This window comes from Lissotriton vulgaris, chromosome 4_1 (genome assembly GCF_964263255.1).
Source record: "Lissotriton vulgaris chromosome 4_1, aLisVul1.2, whole genome shotgun sequence".
In the NCBI taxonomy this organism is placed as follows: Eukaryota; Metazoa; Chordata; class Amphibia; order Caudata; family Salamandridae; genus Lissotriton; species Lissotriton vulgaris.
The window spans coordinates 271,002,485-271,021,303 of NC_141691.1; positions in this window are offsets into that span (position 1 = coordinate 271,002,485).

An 18,819-nucleotide genomic window follows, 5' to 3' on the forward strand; every position below is an offset into this window, starting at 1 on the left:
AGCTGGGCTTTATAATGTGACGCATCTCCATAGATGCGTCACGTTGTAAATGCCTCGCAGGGATGCACCACGTTTACGGCGCTGTTGCGTCATGCATGGCGGCGTAAACGTGGCGCAAGGGGGTTGTAAATCTCCCCCCAAATGTTTTCTGGATAGTGCAACTACATAATGTGTTAACTTTGCAGCATTGAATGTGGATAATTGCGTTACTACAGCAGTATAAAAAAGAATAGAACATCTGTTGATGATAGCTATTGACACAGTTTTTTTTCTCTCACGTAACAAGCTTATCCATTTCATGACAATTATTTTGGCTTGTGTCATCCTTTTTTTCCCATTAAGAAAAGACTTGTATTTGCCTCAGTGCTGATTGTAGTAATAATATTTTTTTCAAAAAATTACACTGTATTGAAGCATCTAGTCACAATGCAAACAGTTACACCTCCTAGTCCTTTCTTACAGGCGAACCCCCAGTCGAATGGTGTTTGTGGTACAGATTTTTCAATTATTATTTAGGAGCAATTGATGGACTAAAATTCAAAGGGGATAGAAAATGAAGTCTAATGTATTAATATTTGGGTATAGAAGGACACAACTTTTACAATCAGCTGCCAGAATACACAGGTCATAATAGTGAAGATCTTGATGAATATCAGTTAGCAGTAAAATAACTACGGGGGTCATTATGATGGAGGAGGGCCACCAGCCATCAGCCGTGCGTTGATGAGCCCTCCGCCATCGTACTACTGTTTTCGCCCCGCCATATTACGATGGCAGGGGGAATCGTTGGTGAAGTGTGGCGGTCATAAAAACCGCCTGCCAATGGTCCGCCACAGGCAATCTTTCCAATTGCCTGGCCGCCCCGGCCAGCATGTGTAGAATGGTGGAGGTGCCCAGCAGGCACCATCCGCCAAATTACGATGCCGATGAAAACCAGCCTTTCTATGGTGGTGTAACCGCAAAGGAAAGGCTGGTGGGGATTGGATTTGTGGGCCTGTTGCGGGCCCCCTTGTGTTGGGCGGAGGTGGTTGTGCACAGGGGGGTACCCAAGGTACCGCATTTCCCTGCAACAAGTGGCAGGCTCCACATGGTGTTTGCAACATAGTGCAGGGAAACACACAACATGGTTTTTTGACATTGTGGTGGGTGCTGCAGACAGCAGCACCCACCACAATGTTCAGGCTGCAGGATGCGACCGCCACAGGGCTAGTCGCATTGTAATCAAGGGTGTGGGACCGCCGCCTTAAAGGCGGGCGGTTCCGGTCCCGTCATCGATGGTGGGCCCCCACCATTGTAATGACCCCTTAAGTATGTACCTTGAGGTAGAGGTTAATTTGGTGGCACATAGACACACATTTTATACTTGAGTTCAAGGCCCCAATGAATCTATTGATTCTTATGTCACTGCATTAAAAATGTTGGCTGGTTACTCTGATTTTGAAAGCTTCCCTTCTCCATCAATTAGGGACCAGATAGTTTGCAGATGTTATTCCAAAAAGATTCAATAAAAATTGTTATCCTGTGAGAATCCATCATTGGATGAGGATATAGATATGGAAACAAGCATTGAAAGTTCACAACTAGATGCTAAACAACTAAAAATTGAAGCTCCACTCGCAGGAGTAGCAAATGTTAATTCTACAACTAAAAGTTCAAATATATCTGGATTTAGTGGTTCAAGTCCAAAAGGGGGTTAAAGCACTGGAGAAACAAGTAACAGTGGAGGCAAGAGTAAAATATCTAGATGCAGTTTTCCCAAATTTCATTGTTTCAGATGTGGTCAACTACTCATCTGTCTAATTATAGAAAATGTCCAGCTGTAACACAAGAATGCTGGAAATGTAAGAAGTTGGTATATTTTGGCAAAGTGTACAGGGGTGGCAGACACATTCCTATCAGGAGCATTCAAGAATACACATTGTGTGAGGAGCAGCAGGACATTGAGAAACAAAATAGAGGAATTAGTCCTATCTGTAGAGTGTGTGGAAATTAACAATATTCAAACTGAGAGGAAATGCAGTGATCCTTTAGTACATGTAGAAATTTAGGGCAGTGGAAGCCCTCTACTTATTGATTCGGGAGCTAGGATAAATATCTTCTCAATTGACAAATAAAAGAGAATCTAGGTCACAAAATGTATTGTTACCTCCAGATTTGGTTACTACTGAGTTTAAAGGCAGTAGAATAGATCTGGGAGGGGTGTTTTGGGGGGATATCAAGTTTGAGAACAAAACTATACATGGTAAAGCTTATGAAGCTTACAAAGGCATACATGTATTTGGATGGAACACCAAGCAGAATTTGAAATGGGCAACAAGCCAGACCAGTAAAGCCCTGTTTATTTCAGTATTGGACCACATGCACTGGAAACATAAATCAGAATTTGTTTTTCAAGCCAAAATAGGACAAATCAAGTATTCTTCTCATTTCATTAAAGTTAAAGAGGGTATGTCTTCTGTAATGTTCCCCATAGTATACGGAGTGAATTGTCACTGATGTTAAAAAAAATGCACAGTGATGGGGTTATTGAAAGGGTGGATGCCACTTTGTGGTTGCGTCCCATTGTTTGAGCTAAGAAGAAGACTGATGAATTATGCCTTTGTGTGGATTTTACATCCCTCAATAATGCCATTTGGGTTGAAAGCAACCATCTACCACGCATTGATGATTTGATCACAGTTGTAGGTCAATTCAAATGGTTCTCATAATTGGATTTGCATGTGATGTATCATCAGGTAGTTTTAGATGAGCGTTCTCGTCATTTAACAGCTTTAGTTACACCTGATGGTACATTTCAATGTTGTCGCATGCCATTTGAATTAGACTCAGCAGCTTCTGTGTTTCCGAAAGTAATGACTAATATGTTTAAAGATGTATCTAACGTGGTTATTTTCCAGTATGATATATCAGTACACACCTACACAGAAGAAAAACATAATGAGATTGTTGAACAGTTACTGGAGACATGTCAAAAGAATGGTATGAAAGTTAGAGAAGACAAATGTATATTTGCTGCGAATGATATTGAGTATTTGGATCACATTCTTTGGATGGGGTTAAACATAAACCCAGCATTGTTGAAAGGCATTTTTAATGCTCCCAATCCAGTCAATAAGCAACAATTACAGTCCTTCATTGGCCTGTGTTAATTTTATGCATAATTCATACAAAAAGTTTGCTGATCTTACAGAATGTTTAAGAAGTATGCTAAAAAAGGGGCAGATATTATTTGAACATCGGCTTGTCAAGAACTTTTTTTCAACTTCTCAAAAAGAGCATTTTAGCAACTTCAGCTCTTCGGCTCTTCAATATTATGTGGAGAGTCGGAATACCTATGTGACTGTTGATGCAAGCTCAAATGATATGAGTGCAGTACTATCACAGATGATTGGAGATAAAGAAGTGACAGTAGGTTTTTCCGCTAGAAGAATTAAAGATGTTGAGTTAGGATACTCAGTTATTGAAAAAGAATTACTTGCTTGCGAATGGAAAATAGAACAATTTATTTCTTATGGGTGGAGACAAATGTTTTGGCTGAGGACGGACCGTAAGTCGATAGTAAATATTTTATCAGGGAATAAGCGACAGCTAGATTAGCATGACTGTCAACTAAGTTGATAGAATTAAATTCTTAGGTACATCACATTGCAGATGGTAAGAACATAAAGGCAGATTTTTTGTGTAGGTTACCTGAAGGGGACAGTAGTTTCCATTCAAAAGAACAAGAGGAAATTGAAGAATGCATATTTGTGAGTATTGAGGACACTGTGATTTATTCAAATATGGGAGAATGACAGAATGCTTTGTAGAAAAATCTTATATTGAAGCAAGTCATGGATTTTGTGACTGCTGGTTGACCCGAAGAGAAATCGATTGATGTTGATTTACAACCATATTGTAAAGTAGCTGATGAGTTTTCGATTGAAAATAATTTGCCGGTCGGAGGAGGGAAATTAATTCCTCCAAATTGTTTTCAGACTAAGGAGATTAGGAACAGCTCATGCGGGTCATTTAAGAACGACAGCAACCAAACGCAGAATCAGCAATGACTTTTGGTGGTGCAATGTGGATCGTGAGTTAGTGTAAGGGAATGTGCACAATGTTCATACAGCAAAAACCATCTTGCCACTTCTACGCCAGTGTCAAGAACTGTTCTGTGTCTGGACAGGGTTTGGCAGAGAGTAGCTGTGGATTTTTTAGGAACTTTTCATATACTATCCAACAACATGATATTATTAGACCATTTATCCAGATGGGTGGAGCTGAGAGGAGTTTTGGAGCCTAACACCAAATCTGTTATCTGTTTTCTACAGGATGTATTCAGTAGAGAAGGGGTTCCTGAAGAATTGTTATCCAACATTGGTGTGCAATTTACATCAGCCAGTATGCAAGAAGTCTTAACAAAGGTAGGGGTGAAACATTTACACATCCCGCTATATAACTCACCGGCAAACGAAAAAGTTGAAACATTCAACAGAGTATTGCTTGTGTGCATCCAAAGTGCAGTAAAATCAAGAATAGATTGTGAAATAGCTGTTAGAGATGTTGTTTGGGAGTATAGAACCACTCCACACTTTGTTTCTGGGTCTGTGCCATTTGAACTGATGAGAGCGAGAAAGGTAACCTCAACATTGAATCCATTTTGGAAAATCAAAGCCTTGGGTGTTGTAGTGTATTGAATGAGACCAACAAAGCCAAATGTACTAGCGACAATGTCAATCGCATAAGATGTAAAAGATTGAAATATCAACGATGGTGAGAAGAAGTGATTTTTTCAGTCGGTGAGTTAGTTCGTGCCAAATAACCATTATTGTTACAAAATTCCAAATTCATGGAACCTATTTGCATTGTTGAAATTAAGGGTCAGGTGGTGAAATTGAGCAACGGGCAGTGATGGAATATACCCTATTTAGCTAAAGTCAAATAAAGCAATACTGATTTAGTCAGGTATGCATATTTCAAGTACAAGTACAAGACTCAGAAAAAATCCTAGAAAATGTTATGACTAGATTGCATAATTGTGTAAATTAGAACAATTTGTTTGTGTTTTTTGTTTTCTTTTCTGCTGTTTTTTTACAATATGTTGGTGGAAAAGGATTAAAATGGTAACTGGTCATAATATCGATTACAGAATATCAATTGGACAAAATATCGAGTAAAAAATATTGAGTATAGGGAAATATCGAAAGAAAGAATATCGAGGTGCAAAATATCATTTATTTTAACAGTAATAAAATGTCGAAAACAAAAATATCGAGTCAAAAATATCGAGTAGTCATAGTATCGATTATTTAGTGTTGGTAAAAATATCGAAAATATAAATATCGAATGTTAATAATATAATAAATAACCCCCCCAAAAAAATAAGTGTATAATATGAAAAAATAGTTATATTTAGTCAATATTTCTAATGTAAGAAATGTGTAATTTGTTTGAAAAAGTTTTCAATTAGGGACGGGATGTTGGGTTAATAAGGGATAAGGGTGGAGAGTAATTAAAAAATATGTAGGCTAAATAATTAATAGTTTGTATAAAAATATACATTGAAAATCAAAAAATTCAAAAAAAAAAAAAAAAAATTTTAGGAATAATTATTATCAAAATATTTAAATTATAAAATTAAAGAAAAGAAAATTGATCCTTAATGTTTAGGAACGGGATGTTGGGTTATTAGGGGATAAGGGTGGGGAGTAATTAAAAAATTAGTAGGAAATTTAAATAATAAATCGTATAAAAATAAATATTGAAAATCAAAAAAAAAATTCAAAATTAGGAAACTAAAATAAAAATAGATTATTACAATATTTAAAATAAAAAATATTATTAAAATACAAAAGAAAGTTAATGTTTAGGAGCGGGATGTTGGGTTATTAGGGGATAAGGGTGGGGAGTAATTTTAAAATAATTTGGAAAAATAATAAAAAAAAGTGTTAAATAATATTTATAGCAAGAAAAAAAAAAAAAAAATTGTTTTTTAAATTTATGGAAAAAAATAAATTTAAATTAAAATTTGAAATTTTAAATATTTAAAAAAAATTATGAATTAAATTGAAAAACAACATTATAAAAGAAAAAAAATTTAAATGTATGGAAAAAAATGTTTTAATTAAAATTTGAAATGTTTATAATATAAAAAATAGAATGAATTAAATTGAAAAACAACATTATAAAATTAAAAAATGTTAACATTTATGGAAAGAAAAATTTAATTTAAATTTGAAATTCGAAAAATATAAAAATATAATGAATTAAATAAAAAAAAAATTTTTTTAAATAAATAAATATTACAATGTTTTTTAAATATTTATAAATATATTTCATACTCATAAATTGTAAAAAAATATTTATAAAAATACAACATTAATTATTCAAATATTAATAAAAATAAGGAACAAAAACATTATGAAACATATAAATAAAATAAATATAAATATTAAATTAGAATTAGAAACATGAAAATCGAAATATATTTAAAGAGCAAGACGAAATAAATCACTACTATATATTGCATGTATTGTTAATAATGTTGTTTGTCCACTGTTTTCATAGAAATATAGTGTAAATATTAAACTAATGTAGGATGTTTTCACCAAGATTATAACAAAATAATTATATATTACTAAAAAAATATATATATAAATATATCATATCATCACAAAATTTGAAAATATTTAGGAAATAGTACAAAATTTCAAAAAATGTGTTTGAAAAAACGAAAAAAATATAAAATAATAAAAAAATTGCAAAATGTACTAAATTTATCTAAATAATCAGATTAGTTCTACATTTATGTAAAATCAAATGTTTCACTTGTAATTAAAATATCATAACAATTAGGTACATTTATATCAATTAATAATGGGTCAGTGTCGAGCGCCTTCCCTGATATTTGTCTGATTGGAGTTGGAATAGTAAATTATAATTGGTTACTGTCCAGCATCTTCCATGATATTTGTCAGACTGGAGTTGGAATAGTAAAATATAATGGGACAGTGTCCAGCACCTTCCCTGATATTTAACTGACTGGAGTTGGATTAGTAAATTATAATGGGTCAGTGTCCAGCACCTTCCCTGATATATTTCTGACTCGAGTTGGAATAGTAAATTATAATGGGACAGTGTCCAGCACCTTCCCTGATATATTTTTGACTGGAGTTGGAATAGTAAATTATAATGGGTTAGTGTCCAGCACCTTCTCTGATATTGGTTAGACTGGAGTTGGAATAAAAAATTATAATGGGACAGTGTCCAGCACCTTCCCTGATATTCAACTGACTGGAGTTGGAATAGTAAATTATAATGGCTCAGTGTCCAGCACCTTCCCTGATATATTTCTGACTGGAGTTGGAATAGTAAATTATAATGGGACAGTGTCCAGCTCCTTCCATGATATTTAACTGACTGGAGTTGGAATAGTAAATTATAATGGCTCAGTGTCCAGCACCTTCCCTGATATATTTCTGACTGGAGTTGGAATAGTAAATTATAATGGGGCAGTGTCCAGCACCTTCCATGATATTTAACTGACTGGAGTTGGAATAGTAAATTATAATGGAACAGTGGCCAGCACCTTCCCTGATATTTAACTGAATGGAGTTGGAATAGTAAATTATAATGGGTCAGTGTCCAGCACCTTTCATGATATTTGTCTGACTGGAGTTGGAATAGTAAATTATAATGGGTCACTGTCCAGCACCTTCCTTGATATTTAACTGACTGGAGATGGAATAGTAAATTATAATGGGTCAGTGTCCAGCACCTTCCCTGATTTTTAACTGACTGGAGTTGGAATAGTAAATTATAATGGGTCAGTGTCCAGCACCTTCCCTGATATTTGTCTGATTGGAGTTGGAAAAGTAAATTATAATGGGTCAGTGTCCTGCACCTTCCCTGATATTTAACTGACTGGAGTTGGAATAGTAAATTATAATGGGTCAGTGTCCAGCACCTTCCCTGATATTTGTCTGACTGGAGTTGGAATAGTAAATTATAATGGGTCAGTGTCCAGCATCTTCCCTGATATTTGTATGACTGGAGTTGGAATAGTAAATTATAATGGGTCACTGTCCAGCACCTTCCCTGATATTTGTATGACTGGAGTTGGAATAGTAAATTACATTTGGTCAGTGTCAGCACCTTCACTGATATTTATTTGACTGTATTTTGAGTAGTATATTTCATTGGGTAAGTCTCCACCACCTTGTTATTTTTCTATGTAATTTTAATGAAGTGGGAATAGTAAGTTATATATATATATGTCATAGCAGCAGAGGACCTTGAAATCGCCCCTGGAGCAGCACAATTTTGTGATTTTCTGCCTATAAGTCTAGAAGACTCACGTCAATTGATTCTGTCCACTAAATCGGGATCTCCCTTTGACCCCTGCCCCCCTATGATGTTACATGCCCTAGTAGATACAGTTAATCCCTTCATAAACAACATCATAAACTCATCCTTATCCTCTGCTGATATCCCCTCGGAATGGAAATTAGCGGCAGTGAAACCCCTGCAAAAAAAATCTCTGCCAGATCCATCAACACTCTCCAACCTCCGTCCAATTTCCCTGCTCCCGATGCTTTTTAAAATGACCGAAAGGGTGGCGAATAAACAGCTGACCAAATTCCTAGAGGACGAGGATATCCTGCACCCCAATCAATCTGGGTTTCGGGCCTCACACTCTACGGAATCCGCCCTTCTGTACACCGTGGAGACACTGAAGACCGCCATGGATCAGGGGAAGAAGGCCGTCCTTATCCTACTTGATCTATCGGCGGCCTTCGATACGGTGTCCCACTCAATACTAATCAGGCGACTGAGGGCAGCAAGGATTGGGGGCACCGTGTTGGAATGGCTGAGGAATTTCCTCGACCACCGTAGGCAGGTCAAGGTGTTAGGAGAATACCGTTCTGAGGAAAAAATCACACAAACAGGGGTACCGCAGGGCTCCAGCCTAAGCCCGGTACTGTTTAACATATACATGATCCCTTTGATTGAGCTGATTTCGTCTTTTAACATCAGTACCATATCATACGCTGACGATACTCAGCTCATCCTAGTGCTAGACAGGGAAAATGGAAAGGCAGAGGAAAATCTAAAAGCCTGCCTCACAGCAACTTTCATTTGGATGCGTGACAACCATCTAAAATGTAATGCCGGGAAGACCGAAATTATACCCTTCGGCCCCCAAAACCCTTTTCCCCCAGCCTATGGTGGCCTCTAGGGTGGGAGTCCCCTCCGGATACCATCACTGCGCCCCGGAACCTAGGGATCAGATTCGACAGTGCCCTATCTTTCAAACAGCAAGCAGGGGCAGTGGCAGGGTCTTGTTTTAACATCATCAGAGGGCTTAGAAAGTTTTTTGATTTTCTTCCTCTGACAGCCAGGAAGACGGTGACAGTAGCACTTGTAACATCCCGTTTGGACTATTGCAACAGCTTATATGCAGGATTAAATCGATCTGTCCTGCATAGGTTGCAAGTTGTCCAAAATGCTGCTGCCCGTCTGGTCCTAAAATGGCCGAGGAGGTCTTCTGCCTCAGCCGCCCTCAAGGCCCTACACTGGCTACCTATTCACAAACGCATACTCTTCAAAATCTTAGTGATTACCTTTAGGGCATATCACCATAAAGGACCCAAATACTTCCTTCCCTGGTTCAAACAGTATGCACCAACACGCTCCTTAAGATCAGCCAACATGAATTTATTACAGACCCCTAAATTCAGACTCTCTACTAGAGGAGGGAAATCTCTCGCAACACTGGGCGCAAAAGCTTGGAATAAACTCCCTCCCAACCTGCGCCTAATCTCCGATGAGAAGATTTTCCGTAAGGCTCTGAAAACTTGGATCTTCAACCTCCCAGACTCGGTCTGTATGACTCTGGTTTAGACACAGCGTTCTGTTTAGATGAGATAGATGTGTGAGCTGACTTTTCCGGCCTTCCATCTAGGCTACGGGCTACAAGCGCCAGGATGCTCCTTGGAGTGACAGCCGCGCTATAAAAGTGCACACTTACATTACATTACATTACATGTTAAACATCTATCTCAAAACGAATATTAATAGAAAATCTGATGTAATTTATTTGTATGTTTAATATATGTAATGGTACATGAAGTTTTACATTTATATCTCTTATCATCATTTTTCAAATTTTCACATAACAGTTTATTCATCTTTTAAAAATAAGTAGACATGGACGTTTAGATAATTTTTATTGTCAATTTGTATTTATAATATGCACAGTACAGTATACAAAATTTGTTTAATTTTACTAAAGTATTTAGTTACATAGGATGTATTATATTACATTTATTAATAATCATAAATGTTGTACATTTTTACAAAATGATATTTTTGACAATATTCCCACAAGTAATTATAAAGTGTTGTTCCTTACATTTGGCAAAGAAATTTTAATATTTAAAACATATTTAAAAAAAATTATTTTAAAGGATATTACTAATTTATTTAATAATGTTAATATATTATATATTACTATTATTAAATATACATGTTGTATATAGACATGACTATAAACTAATTATTAAGTAAATATTTATTTTTATAATTTTAATTCAAAATAGACTTTTAAGTACTCTGGTACATATTGTATACAATTTTCTTAATCAAAATAAGTTACTACCCCTCCCTTTGGAAGAAAAGTACAATGATGTCCATGATTGTTGAGGTAGAAACGAATGAACGTGTAGACCTGACTGATGTTCCCTTATCTGACCCCCAAGGGGAACAATATGTCGATGGCTCTTGTTTCAAACTACCAGATGGCAATACCACTGCAGCCTATGCAATCACAACGCTACACAATGTAGTTGAGACATCACGTATCCCATACCCATCGGCCCAAACTGCAGAGTTGGTTGCCCAACTTAGGGCTTGTGAGTTGAGATAGGGACTTGCTGTTAAGTTCTACACTGACAGCCAGTACGCCTTAAGGGTGGCCCATAATTTCTGGCGCCTCTGGGCGGAGAGAGGGTCCTTGACCTCTCATGGGTTGCAAATACAGCATGGTCCATTGACACTTAGACTGTTATCAGCATTGACACTTCCTGATAAGTAGGCAATAATAAAATGTAGCACCTACAAAGCCATCACAGACGATGTTGGAAGGGGAAATGTGTTTGCAGATCAAAAAGCTAATGAGACAGCTCGATCAAAAATGAAAAAGATGTTTGTGGCAGGTCCCGCTAGGTGGGTTCAAGACAATGGAATGTTGGAGGACACATTGGAAAATGCCAGGGAAATACAAAGTGAGGCAACATCAGATGAACTGGCAATATGGGAAGAGAGTATAGAACGTTTGGATGACGATGGGTGCTGGACTGATCAGTCTGGGAAGCAGAGATGGTTGCTACCCAATACTTATGTGCTCCCTGTTGTTACCATGGGCCACAGTCCAGCACACATTAGCACCAAAGAAATATGTAAACTACTGGCCCCAGTATGGCAGAACGATAATATCTCCAAGTAGCCACACACCTAGTGAAGCATTGTATCATTTGTTTGAAGCATAATCCTTGGAAAGGTACTCCTACACATGCAGGTAACTTTGCACCGCCTACCTTCCCTTTCGAAGTTCTCCAGATGGATTTCATCGAAATAGAACGAGTTAACAATTTGAAGTATGTGCTAGTAGTGATTTGTGCATTCAGTAAATGGATTGAGGCTTATCTCACCAAAGAGAATATGGCTCTGGTGACGGCAAAGGCACTCTTAAAAGAGTTCTTCCCGCGCTATGGATTGTCGCATGTGATCTGGAGTGACAACGGAAGTCACTTCAATTCAAAGGTCATTGAATTGGTGTGCAAAGGTTTGTAGATTAAGCAGAAGTTTCATGCAGCGAACTACCCCCAGTCAGCAGGCCTAGTTGAAATGTACAATGGCACTCTCAAACTGAAGCTGGCAAAGATTCAAGAAAGCACAGGATTGTGATGGCCAGATGCATTACCTTTGGCTTTGTTATCTATCAGGGTGACCGCGCATTTTAGAACAGGGTAGTCCCTGTATAAGGAGGTCTTCTGACGCCCTGCTAATGTCTGGGCGTTCCATGACGCAAGTACTTTTCCAGGATAGAGGACCCCTGCTCATAGATTATCTGTATGAATTGTATAAAGATCTTCAATCTATCCACCAACAGATTCACACCACGCTACAACCAGTACCAGAGGGGCCCGGGCATCAGATACAGCCCGGCGACTTCATTTTGGTAAAATACTTTCAATGAAAGAACTACCTGGAGCAGAGGTGGAAAGGGCCCCTGCTTGACCTTCTCGCCACCCGCACAGCAGTCAAGCTTGAAGGGCGTAAGCATAGGGTGCATGGAACTCACGTCAAAAGCAACCATCTTCCACTTCCGTATGATCAGTGGATACTCGACGGCATTGCTGACCAGGGAGGAGAGCGGGTGCCCCGCTTTGTTCCCTTCTCCCACTCCCGACTCAGGTGGGTGCAGATGGACGAAGAACGTGATGCAGCCTTGTTGGAGGCGGTCTCACCAGAGATAAAGGCCACCCCGGATAACCCTGTTTCCAATACACCAGAATCTGAGTGTCAATGCCCACCTGAACCTTAGTTTAACCCCTTTTTGTTGGGGAGACAGTCCCTGGAGTCACCAGGTATAACCTGTGGCCTCAAAAGAAGGACGGTGCACCAGCAGAACAGTCCAGGAGTTAGGGAAGAACGTGAGCTTAGGGCATAGGTGGCATGTCTAAGGTACCTGCATTAGATTGGAGTGAGCTAAACTGGTGCACAGCCCTGGACACTGGACAGGATTATGGAGGGTACATGCCCAGAAGGGAAGGTTACCAATCCTGAAAGAAGAGGATTTGTTTTTCTGCAGGGGCTGTGGTGGCGCAGATCCCCCATGGCAGTGGTTCACAGCACCGTCGTTGATGAACTATAGGTGCCTACCAGCGAGGCTCTTGATGAACGCTGGGTGACTTGTGCCCCTTTGGTCCATTATATTTTTGTGGCTCCAATTCCTAAGGTTTCTTTCTATGTACCCATTTTGCCGGGCAGTCATGAAGGAGGTACAGCCCCTGGTGGCCCTTCCATTATAGCAGAATGCTCCTGTATGGTCTGGTTGGTCTACTGGGAGTAGGGTAGTAGTGCTAGTAGTCATCCTCATAATAATGCTTACACTATTTGGGGTGGTCTGGTATTTAGAAGAACAGCATCCTGTGCACACTCTGGCAGGGACTACCCTGGTTCCACTTGAACACCTGTTCATTACACTGGCTCCGCATAAAGAGAGACACAGACAGACTTATACCCAGAACACTTTCCTGCAAATGCTTCATCGGGTACACAGTACCACTAATGCCAGAAATGGTTGGGTGTGTGGGTTACTCCCCTCTGTTATGCACAATAATGATTTGCTGTTGTCATTGCCCCTGTCACATTAAGGTAGCTGTGAGGCCTGGTTCCTGTTGCTTACATCTCCGAATGTATACTTCATTTGTGGGGAACAGGTTTACATGTGGCTTCCCAGGGGATGGTCTGGCTGGTGTTATGTCTCTTTCCTCTTACCTCCTGTTTACATTGCACCATTTAATTATCACAAGGGTCATAGGCTACAGCGCAGGGATCTCCATTTGCATCGTGTTAAGAGAGTTGTCAATCCAGACGATATTGATCAGACAGACACCTCCCTACAGCAATTTACTGATATAAAGAAGGGCATTCTTCCGTTCTGGGGTCCCTTGTTCAAAAGTCATAATATTTGTTGTTGTGCCAGAGTAGTTAAGGGAGTTATTAACACTACTGCAGGCATACTGACTAATATTATAGTCGAGCTTCAAGCTACAAGACTCATTGCTCTTCAAAATCGGATGGTTTTAGATGTCATTCTTGCTGATAGGGGTGGAGCTTGCTGCATCATTGGCAGCAGCTGTTGTGGGTACATTCTTGATAACGCCCCTACTGTATACTCAGCAATACAGAAATTACACAGACTTGCGTCAGATATCCATCAGGATAATCGTTCATAGCCCCTCACAGGGTGGCTCTGGGGTCTGTTGACATCATGGGGTTGTACTACATATCCTAATAGCTATTACAGGTATCATCTTTACATGTTGCCTATGTATTTATTGCCTTCCAGAATGTCGCATCTATTGTGTGAGCAAGCTCACCAATACCCCTAACTTGTCAGGACACGATAATAAGGTCTCTACTATGATGATGCAGGATATCCAAGACATGATGTTCATTGATGAGGGCATTTTTGAATACTAAGTGAATTTTGATACTCATGTGATGCTTTATTCTTTCTTGTAACTTGAGTGATTATGTACTTACTTTCTCCCCACTTAGAATTTTAAAGACCCTACCGGATAGCCTCAATAAAGCATTTAGCCACCCAAGCTTAAAGGAGGTTCTGCTAGGTTTAAAATCACATTACTGCAATGCACTTGTTTCATGCTATATTAGGTTATTAGTGTGTGGCTAAATAGACACCATTTACATTCACGTTATGCAACTCACTGAGTTATCTCTGTAATGTGCAGGCTTCAGTTAGCAAGTGTTACTCCATTTTGTATTTTGTAATCCCTATTAGGCTGCTTAGACTGTGTCTGAACTAGGCCTCATTACTCATATTGCTTGCCTCAGCAGAACACTGTATTTTGCTTTTGTTTTCTATTCTGTTCAAGGCTGTTTCTCGACTTCCTAAAGAATAAGCCATTCTGCCCTTGCATGCCTATCCAAGTGTGTAGTTCTGCTCGCACTTTAGGAGAAGCTAAGGCTCAGCACGGTAAGCTTGAATTGCATGTACCCACCTGGCAGGTGGTAGCTCATCCCTCAGTGCCCTCTTTGTTCATGTTCGGCCCAGGCCGGTAACTTTCCTCTGTGGGCGTGGTTGGAGATTCTTAGGAAGAATCATTAAGTGTTTTAGACTGTTGGTGGGTCTGTCCCACTAGACATCTTAGGATGCAAGTCAGATTGAGCTCCTCTGCAGAGTATTGCTAATAAAAGTTTATTTGAATTCCCTACTGTCTGACCGACTCTTCATTACTTGGGAAGGCATAGCAGGTGGTTGTAAGTAACCCGGGTTGCCCCTAAGGTCCACTTCCTTCAGGCTAGAGCAAACTTCCGGAGGGTGCTTTAAAATTGCATAAGGTGTGAACCTTTCATCTCATCTCTTGCGTATTACAAATTTACAACTATAAGGTGCTTTGTTTAGCATTATATGGTGCACAACTTTGGGGACACAGAGATGTGTCCACTCTTGGCCTAGTGAAAAATTGCTTCATGTGAGACTTAACAGGTCCACTTGTTAGCACCTCGCTGCTCTCCTTATGGCTGGACAACGCCCAAACTGGCTGCTTATCATTCAGGCATATTGGAGATACTCTGCAGTGTGAGTGCTGATGTTATTCTATGGTTGAAGTATGTGAAGGAGACTCTCTTTAATATTGGTTTAAGCCATTTATGGGATGCCCACTTAGAGGCCTGTGAAATTTCCAAAGCTCAAACTAAGGGTCCGATTATGATAGCGGATATTCTGCAGCCACCGCCGGCCTGGATGATGCGGATTAACCGCTGCAGACTGAGAAAAGACCCCCCGCCAGATTAGGATAGCTGGGGCATCTTTTTTCCGTCCGCCGCTTTTCCGACGCGGTCACCTTCTGACCGCGGCGGGAAAGCTATAACATGGCTGGCGGTGTCTATCAGACACTGCCAGCCATATTAGCATGGCGGCGCTCCTATGCCTTTCCACGGCGGCATTTTCGCCGTGGAAAGGCATACGGTCTTTTCTTTGGGGGCCCGTTGCGGGCCCCCAGAGGTGAAGGGGGGGTGGGGGTGCATAGGGGGGGTACCTATGGTACCCCCTGCCTTTGTGTGCACGAAGCGGCAGGCACCACACGGTGCCTGCCGCTTCGTGCATACAAAGGTAAACATGCATTTTTTAACATTGCGGCGTGTGCTGCTTCAAGCAGCACCCACCGCAATGTTAAAAATACAGGATGTGACCGCCAGGGTGGCATTCACATCCTAATTCGCTGCTCCTGTGGACGGTCCCGCCTCCTCTGGGGTGGCAGACAGACGCAGGTCCATCCGCCATCCTAATAGGCCCCTAAGAATGCTTATTGTGAACATAAGACACGTTTGTTGCATAGCCAGTTTAGTTAGGATCCCTAACCATGGAATTCTTTAAACAGAAAGATGTTTATGAGTGGGAGCTGTGTTTGGATGAAATTGAGCCAGTGACTGCAAGGAAACTTTACTTACATTTTATTAATTGGTCTCTTCCTCTTTCCTCTTTTACAGCCACATGGGGGTGTACACCAAGTACCTGTGCTGAGCAATGTGTATCTTGTTCTGATGTCAATGAAACAGTAGAGAATGTTTTATTCTTTTGCCCATCATATCAATGTGCCAAGAGACTGTACATTTATCCACTGTGTTGCAATCTTAAAATCAGGATTCAAAGAGAGGCGTTGGGAGTTTTAACAAGCCAACAGGTCCCGCCTTTGGGACCTTATAAGTGTTTAGTTATCCAGCACAATATCTGTGGTGCAACCACATTAACTGTTGCATGGCTAAACACTTATAAGGTCCCAAAGGCGAGACCGATTGGCTTTGCCGATGCTTGTTTACAATAGGATATATGGACAATATGGAGAAGTGTGGCTCAATGGTTAGAGCGGCAGACCCTGATGCAGAGGTATAGCCCGGGACCAGAGTTCAATTCCCCGCCTCGGTGGGTCTTGGGCTCAAAAATTTCACTGACCTGATAATTCTCACCTCAGTGCCTATTCCAATCATGGAGTCCCACTCTGCAACTCTGGGCAATAGCTTGCTTAATCTCCTAAACGGCCCCCACAATGCTAAGGATGCCTGGCCTCCACCTTGGGGGTGCCCAGGAGTGGACGCCTCACAGGGAAAGCCAGGATGGGCTCTACAGCGGTATTCGTACAAGTGCCTTGAGACCCTTGCAGGTGAGTAGCGCACTATACAAGTATCAATTTACATTTACAAAGGGATTGTGACTAAAGAGGCTCCTTCAGACCAAATACTACTGCCGGTTATGTACGATTAGACAAGAGGGTGCAGATAGCGAGGTTCTATTCCATTCAGAATGTGGTGGCAGAGGCACATAGCTTTCAAGGGCACTCTCTTACCCAGAGGCTCTCAGTGAAGTTTGACAAGCGCCACTAGTAGCTGACTGTCTCAGGAGATTAAGCAACAGCCAAGCTGCAGCATTCTGCACCCTCTGCAGTCTCATCAATCTTGATAGTGACATGAGCAAGGCCTCGACCACTGACTTTCTTGCAAACTCTTCAAAATTCCAAAACATTTCCCCGCTAGACTGGTAATCTGACTGGCAAACAAGAGCCCAGCATCAAACCAGATGCCCAGGTTCTTAACATTCAGCTTAGGGTCCACTAGTCCACTAGTGAATCCGGCCACTAAGCAGAGGACAAGATTGATGGCTGTTCCCTCATAATAGGAATCTCTGTTTTCCCAGCATTAAACTTGAGACAGCTTTGGTCCAGCTACTCAGCCAGTTCAGACAGACAGGATCTTAACCGAGCTGCAGTGTCTCCTTCACCCTGAGACGGGGTGATAATAAGCGGCGTATCACCAGCGTATGACACGATGGTAAAGGTGTAATGCTTGATGATATCAGCTGGGGGCGCATATACAAATTGAATAAGTTAGGGGTCACCACTGAGCCTTGCGACACCCACTGCTGAAGCGGAAAACCCTCATATAGAAAAGGCTTTTGAGCCACCTGAGAAGTGCGGCTCTGTAAGAAAGATGGTAATCATGACAAAGCCTTTGCCCAATAACGAAACATAGGACCTTGTTTGAAGATCCAATACAATTTATTATTTCCATTGTTCAGAAACATATTTACATTGGGAGAAATCCCACTAATATTAACCCTGTGGCTAACCTTTAGCTTTCAGCTAATACTATTTTCCTCATTTCCTTTTATACAAATATCAAGAACTTGTGCAAATAGATTTCTTAGTTATTTTATTGTAATGCCACAATGCAGAGTTGTTGTAGTGCAGCCCCAGGGCTCACCTCTTATAGTCTCCAGATGCATTGTTGACCTTTCAGCTTCCGGGGTCATTCGGAGTGTTGTACGCATGACCAGTGCACCTGTGGATGCCATAACTTCACCTGTCCTGGCTGGAATGCAGCATTGTGTTAAGTAAACAGGTGGAAGGTTTTTCCCTGTCGTGCTGCGTGGGGGGAGGGGGATTAGCAGATCCTGGCAGTGTGTTCTTGGCATTCCTGTGGCGTTACATGTGCCACTTTGTCCGCGGCCACCATCTTGGAAATAAATAGATGGTTTTGACAAAGATTTTTAGATAAGGTATATTGCAAATATAGTAAGTTCTGATGTGACCTGCTAGTACCAACATTGTTTATATTAAGTTTATTCAAGTTAAACATAAACCATAATTATAAACCATAATGAACTTAATTCAATGCTTGCAATTTAAAAGCCTATGGGCGATATGTAGGTAATCCATTTTTACCAATTCTAAAATACCGAATTTTACCGATTCGGTGTTTTAGAATCTGTAAATGGGATGTAGATAATAATTCGGTAAATTTTACTGAATCAGTAAAATTAGGTAATTACTGATTCAGTATTTACCGATTTGGTAATTCCCATTCATTCCTATGGGCCTGAAGCCCATAGGAATAAATGGGAATTACCTATTCTGTAAATACCAAATCGGTAATAGGGGGAAGACTTACAAGGATGGCAGGGTGTGACATTGACACCCTGTTGCACCCCTGAATAGTGCATGGGTGCACATGTGGCACACATACATG